A 7,156-nucleotide genomic window follows, 5' to 3' on the forward strand; every position below is an offset into this window, starting at 1 on the left:
ATAAACGCAGCGCAAACAGCTGTGACAAGAAATACTAAACGAAGTAAACAAAAAGAGCAAAAAGAAATGTGCAAAAATAGAAACGATCTCAGTTAACTACAAAGGAATAACAACAACAATGATAACAACAAATGACTCGGCAAGATTAGATGTAAGCTAGTGAAATTTAATTAAATTTAATAAAAACCACAAAAATCACAAAACTTTCACTTAGCTTCGGTTATTATCACACTAAGATGTTCATAGGCACTTTTTATAGGAACTTTTACTCAAAATTAGCACAATAAACTTAGCAAAATACAAAGACCAATCAAGGCACAAAATAAGTAGAACTTCACAGCTTGACGTTTGCGAATAAACGAAACCCTCCTCTAAAAATCTGTTTTAGGTTACCGGACTACTACAGCGTATTCCAAGCTGAAGTTTCAGCTATTATGAAAGCTGTTGAGAAGCTTGGAGGCGAAATGATGGGAAGGGACATCTTCATTTTTAGTGATAGCCAGGCTGAAATCAAAGCTCTGAGCTTCTTCACGTTTCACTCAAAGATTGCAGTGGACTGCCACCTATCTCTACAGGAGATAGCCAAGCAGAACAGACTTTAGCTCACTTGGGTCCCTGGAACGCAACGGTATGCTTTTTCCCATTTGCAAGCTGCTAATTAGTGAATTTGTTTACAAACAAGCTGAAGAAAGATGGAGTCAAAGTACGACTTGTCGAATTTCCAGGCAGACTTGGCCTAAATGGGACCGGAGGCGGTAACGAAGGGTTTTTTATCTTAGAAGAGAGGATATACTAACGTCGTGGGGGCCCTAACCGGGCACTGCTTAATAGGTAAGCATGCAGAAAGTCTCGGGGTGCCTTTTCGTAGATGTTGCAGAATCTGCAAGGACGACGAAGAGGAGGAAACAGTCTTGCATCTCTTGTGTAAATGCCCTGCAATGTGCAGAAGCAGGCTGCTTCATCTGGGTTCACCATTCCTGGCCGCCCTTACGTAGGTTTCAAATACCGATGCGAGGTGCCTGATGAGATTCATCAGCGACACAAAGTGGTTCAATGGGGAGGATAATTGAACGGTGTCAACTGTGGTAACACAATGGGCCTTCTGTCTATCGTCAGAAGACATATTTCCATTGTCGTCTTTAATAACCTAATGAAAGTGTTCAAGTGAATTGTTGCGGCTTATTTAAATAAAACTTTTTTTTGATAATTCAGATATCTGCCAAGACCGGTTTTTTAATTTTTTCTTTACAAACCTTCTACAGACGGAGAGAAACAAAATGAAATAAAGACGAAGCAAATCCGTCGAGCCGTTCTTGAGTTATGCGATAACAAACTAACAGCAATTGATTTTTATATGTTAAACCCCTATTCAAATTTTTGCTTTTATTAAATTTGTTTATGCACTCTCAGTTATGTACACTATTGCAGCTTATGCAAATTTAATTTTTTTCGTTGACATAACATAACATAAGCATGAATTATTCTTGTTGTTTGAAAAATACAGTTGTGGATTCGTTAAATCTGGCTTAAAATAAAATAATTTATAATAACTTGTCTTTGTTTTATATTTATATTTGTTATCAATTCCACATTTCTAAATTTGGTTCAGTTTTTTTTCTAAATATGGTCACCCAAATTATAAAGGGGACCAAACGGTATCAGCTGTTTTCGCTACCGCTCTAATTCGGTTTATGTAGGCGAAATAGCTGGGCGAACGGTGAGCGACAGCATAGCTTAATTCGGCGAAATTTGCCGTTCGCCGGTATTGTATTTCAAGCATTTTACGAGTAAATGAAATACTACAAATTTGATGTTTACTCAACACCACTTCCAGTAAGTACCAGCAACGAGAACGTAAACACAAAACTGAGAGTCATATTGAGAAGAAGAAAAAATTATCAGAAATCAGTAAAAACTTTCAACTTACGCCATTGTGACAATTTTCGATGGTTAAGGTTTGGCGTAGTGGTGGCAAACTATCGATAGTGGACACCATCGACAGTTGATGATAGTTTTTTAGATCACTATCGATTGAGCCGATAGTCATACATAGATTTGGCAATTCCTCGATAGTATCGAACTTCAAATATGGCCGATAGTGGTCGCCATCGATAGTTGCGATAGTGATGTCCCATCGATACTATCGATAATGCCATCGATAGTTTGCCACCACTAGTTTGGTGCGCAATTTTCACTTTGCCTGGAAAAATCTCTCATCGTCCTAAAAACTATTCATCAATACTTTCATTTTACTATATTATTTATGCCACATTTTATATTAGCATTGGTAAAAAAAAAAATAATAAATAAAACAAGTAAGAAAGTCTAAGTTCGGGTGGAGCCGAAGTATTAAATATACGTTTTTCATCTTTTCGAAAGCTACCGCTACATGGTACGCCTGGGTGTATCAAGTTTGAGTAAATTGGCGTACTTAAATTTCGAAATATTGAAGTTTCAAGCATTTCTGAAATTTACCGTTGTATGAAAAGCGGCCGTAATTTTGGCCCGATTTCAATAATTTTCGACGTTTTGCCTCTATGCGGCAAGCACAATAACCACACCGAGTTTAGTACAAATTGGTAGAATGGTTACCGAGATACATATATGTGATCATAAGTGGGCGGTAGCACGCCCATTTTTCAAAAGTTTATCAAAAACGTATTTCTTGGTAAAGAATTGTTGCTGGCATCAATTTTGAATAATTAGATTTAATATTTACTGATTTATCGAAGATTTCGTATTTCTCTAAATTAACGTTATATGTACGGTGACCATAAATATGGATTCAAAATGAAGGACAATTTTTCAAAAATATGCCTATATTTATTTACGTAGTATAAAAATATCAAAAGAGTATTTATGATTCTAAATTCTTAATACATTTTAAACTTTAAAAATGAATCACGTTTTCTTCATCGATATGAATCTTTTTTTACATGAATATTTATAAAAGTATAGTAAAACTTATTATAATTACAATAGCTTACACGAAGAGTGAAAATCTTTAAACGATTATATTATAGGCAAATTTTGAGTCGTTCAAAACGAAAACAATACCCTTTTTTTGTTTTTTGGTACTTTTCGCAGTTATTTGTCGACATCATGAATATACGTAAACGACGAGTTACAAGGTGCCCTTTACAAAAATATCCGATTTTCATTATCTTAGGCTCAAAATTTACTGTAATGATATATCTTCTTGATCGAATTTTTAAAATAATGAAAAAAAAATAATCAAATGAAACTGCGTATTTGATTGAAAATCTCACTTTTTTCGACTTTGACGACAAAATGCAAATGGTCGCCTGTAGCACTAATAATTTTCATTGAAGTCGCCACAAGTTTAATATTTTGGTAAGAGGCACATCAATACCCTTCGAGCTGTAAGTCGCTTACGTTGATTGATTGAAAAGTACCAAAAACACTTTTTTGAAAGAATTCATCCACTGTCCGATAATTTTAAAATAACGAATAAAATGCGGGCCAAATGCAGGACACTTGGAAAAAATCAGTACATTTTCAGGTTTTTCAGGTTTGAAAAACTACGCAGGACCGCCCTTTGAAAAACAGTACGGTCCCGCAAAAAACAGAACGGATAGTCACCGTAGTTATATGGGATGTAGGCGTGGATTTTAAAAATTTTCGGCCATTTCGTTTCTTATACCAAGGCCAACAACAGCGCCGAGTTTGGAAGAAATTGGTGCAGCGGTTACCAAGATATACACATGTAACCATAAGTGGGCGTGGCTACGCCCGTTTTCCAAAAATTTATAATATTCTTATTTTTCGTCTAAAACTTATTGTAAATATCAATTTTGAGTGAATAATCTTCAGTAGTTACTAAAATATCGCAGTTTTCGTATTTCTGAAAATTACCGTTATATGGGAGGTAGGCGTGGTTATTGTCCGATTTTGCCCATTTTCAATACCATGCGTCCGACGCGAGAAAGAAGTGTACGTACCAAGTTACGTTAAGATATCTAAATTTTTACTCTAGTTATCGTGTGCACAGACGGACGGACGGACAGACAGTCACCGCTTAATCGATTTCTCTTCTCATTCTGATCATTTATGTATACATTTGTATATATCTATCTTGATTCGTTTTGCCTGTTACAAACAACCGATATGTGAACCCTTGTGCACAACTGCGCTCGGGTATAAAAATTAAAAATGGTCTGTGTCACATGGTTTGAACCCATGACCAACAAGTTGGCAAACGAACACGCAGCATTCTACAGCAGCTGTTGAGAAAAGTGGGAAAATACTTACTTACTTAAAAGAACCCGCTTAAGTGCTTTACGAAAAATGTCAGCTTTTTGAGGTACTTAGACGGGTTGGCTACATAAAGGAACATCGATGCGGGTACTTAAGCGAACATAATTATTGATGTACTTAACCTTCTTGTTAACTTACATAAATAAGTCCTTCAATAAAACATGAACATTTAATGAAGTCTACGTAGTTTAAAACCAATTATCATTTAAACACATAAACAAACTCTTTATAAAAAAATCGGTAAAGCAATGTTATTTAATTTTTACAAGAATTCAATTCTTTAAAGTCATTGATTATACATTTTATACATACATACAGTGTTGGACATATCTATCATTTTGGGCCAAATTCAAAATGATGTGGTTTGCCACTTATGCTATTTATTAATTTTCAAGATTTTTCAATTAAAACACAGTTCATTCCCTAACAAATACCATATAAACCTAAGCTTAAAATTTCATAAAAATTTCAACCTGTTTTCTCAGAAGTGTTTATACAAGGTGATCAGAATTTTTTAGCATTCCCGGAGGACAAATACTCCACATTGAAAACACAAAAATTTGTTTTATATTTATTTTAACACATAAATAAAGAACAAGTTAACATGGTTAAAAAAAAGGAAAAATAATTCCATGTTGCGTTAAACACAAGTCAAACAAGTTAATAGTGCACTGCGTACATATTACCGTGGATTTTTTGCAATTTTTTTTTTGTTGACAGTGTTGTTCATTTTCTTCCATATAAAAAAAATTCGAACATACTTTGTATAGAAGAGAATGAGTGGCACCGTAAAAGAAAAATGCCAAAAATCAGCGTTATTTTGTAGCCATATGAAACTCGCACGTTATTATACTAAAATTGCATGGGCTATAAAACTGCATACCCAAAACCTTATTTCTTAAAAAAGTGGAACATTTTGGTAAAAATTCGCTGAATTTTTATAATTTTGCACAAAGTTTTAAATGTGAATTTTTATGGTGTTTTTTTATTGAATGTACAGTACTTTTATAAGAAAATAATTGAAATTAAATAATAGGAGTCTTCATCTAAAGTGATAAAGGGATAAATTGCTTAAATTTATCAGTTTATCCGCATTCTTTCATGAACGCACCTTGGTAAATAATTGCATACATTGGTTTATTACTTAACTTATATGGCTAGTTACGTTTTATTCTCACCTCGTCCATTGTGTTTATATGTTTTATGTGTTCGTAGAAAAAGCGACCACCTGGGAACCTGAAACGGTTGAATTTTTCTGAAATTTATAAATTTATGCACCAAAGTCGTTTGATAAAGTGATACACTTTGGTTAAATAGATTTCTATACAAAGTTTGACGGTTCATTTATCAAACTGATAAATTTATAATTTTATCAAGTTTATCAACAGTTTATCACTTTGAAGACCCCTAATATAAAAATAAAAAGTCAAAATTAGTTAATATGTGGTGCTCTTATAATTATGCAACGCAGAATAGTAATGTAATTACTAATGGGCAAAAAAAATTAAGACTACATGGGCTATAAAACTGCAAACGCAAAACTTTTCCAAAAATTCTTAAAAAAGTTGTAAAATTTTGGTGAAAATTCGCTGAATTTTTATAATATTTGCACAAAAGTTTGTATGGTGTTTGATATAGAATGAATTATATATTTTTATAAGAAAATAATTAATAATAAATAGTATAAAAATAAAAAGTCGAAACTTGTTAATATGTGGCGGTCTTATAATTATGCAGTGCAGTGTAGTAATGTCTTTACTAATGGGCAAAGAAAAATAGCGACCCTGGTTATGCATCGAAACATCGATAAATATAATTACGGGGCATCTCCACAGGCAACCGCTTTATCTCGATCATGTTATTAGACAATATGTATATGTATTGTCAATGGAGACATCCTGTCTCATGCAAGCAATAATTATCAGAACTGTTATCTTGATAAATATTGCCAGCCATTAACTGTTTATACATAACTGTTGTTGGGTAATCTGTCCCTTGCTAGAGGCTTTTCTGATAAATTTATCAGGTACAACTATCAGGCATGTTCTAAAATTTGAAATCGACTCGATTTCTATAATTTTTTCGATGGTTTTTAAACCAAAAATTGACAAGTCTCGCATTAAAATGATTTATTTCATATCGGTGCTACTTCTTTTATGGTTTTCAATTAGAATATTCACTCTTTTCATCAGATATAATTAAAAAATATTTGGCAAATCGAGTCGATTTCAAAGTTTCGTATTTTAGAGCATGCCCGTATATCAAAATCTCGAAACCGCCTTTCAGGAAAACACTTGGAAAAGTTGATATTTTTGGGGGAAATATAACAAAAAAAGAGTTATTTTCTTAAACTTATTTTATATGAAAAAACTTTATCTAATAATCTTGTAAAAATATATTCTACTAGCTTATACCCGCGGGTTTCACCCCACGTTTTTATGCAAATATGTAAAATAATTTAATGATTTTATATTTTATTTCTGTGCACATTTCATTATAGCTCGTTATTTTTTAAGCGAGTTAAGGTATTTAGGCCGTTTAAAACAATGAAATTATAAAATCTCATCTGCGCGCTAGGCATACGAAAGATATCAATCCCTCTAAGTTTACTTTAAAATGGTTCCAGTAATACGACGCGCGAACGTGTAACCTTCTTGGAGGTGCCAAGGCGGGTTCTAATATTTCCAACTCAAATTTTGTAACCTGGCCTTGATAAAATACCACTTCTCATTACTGTAGCAAATGCCTCAAGAGAGCTTTAGATTATAAGGCCGAACCCGGCTCTCCCTTTTCCATTAAATGAATTCTTTTCTGTCAGTACGGCACTTATAGAATAAATCTCCATAACAAATTTAAAATACTTCCAGAGATTTTCTAT

General features: G+C 33.4%; 1 protein-coding gene across 15 annotated transcripts in view; it reads right to left on the bottom strand.

The window, feature by feature from the left end:
* Nucleotides 1–7,156, bottom strand: part of Syt7 (Synaptotagmin 7) — a 432,298-nt gene that overhangs the window by 376,527 nt on the left and 48,615 nt on the right. Inside the window, exon 3 of one of the 15 annotated variants that reach the window (XM_017636938.1) lies at nt 5,457–5,514. The exons of the other annotated variants lie outside the window; for them this stretch is intronic. The gene's annotated coding sequence lies outside the window, so the exon portion shown is untranslated. The remainder of the gene's footprint in view (nt 1–5,456; nt 5,515–7,156) is intronic. 15 annotated transcript variants of the gene reach the window in all.

This window comes from Rhagoletis zephyria, unplaced genomic scaffold, assembly GCF_001687245.7.
Source record: "Rhagoletis zephyria isolate East Lansing unplaced genomic scaffold, Rhagoletis_zephyria_1.1 Rzeph_scaffold_00127, whole genome shotgun sequence".
Classification (NCBI taxonomy): Eukaryota; Metazoa; Arthropoda; class Insecta; order Diptera; family Tephritidae; genus Rhagoletis; species Rhagoletis zephyria.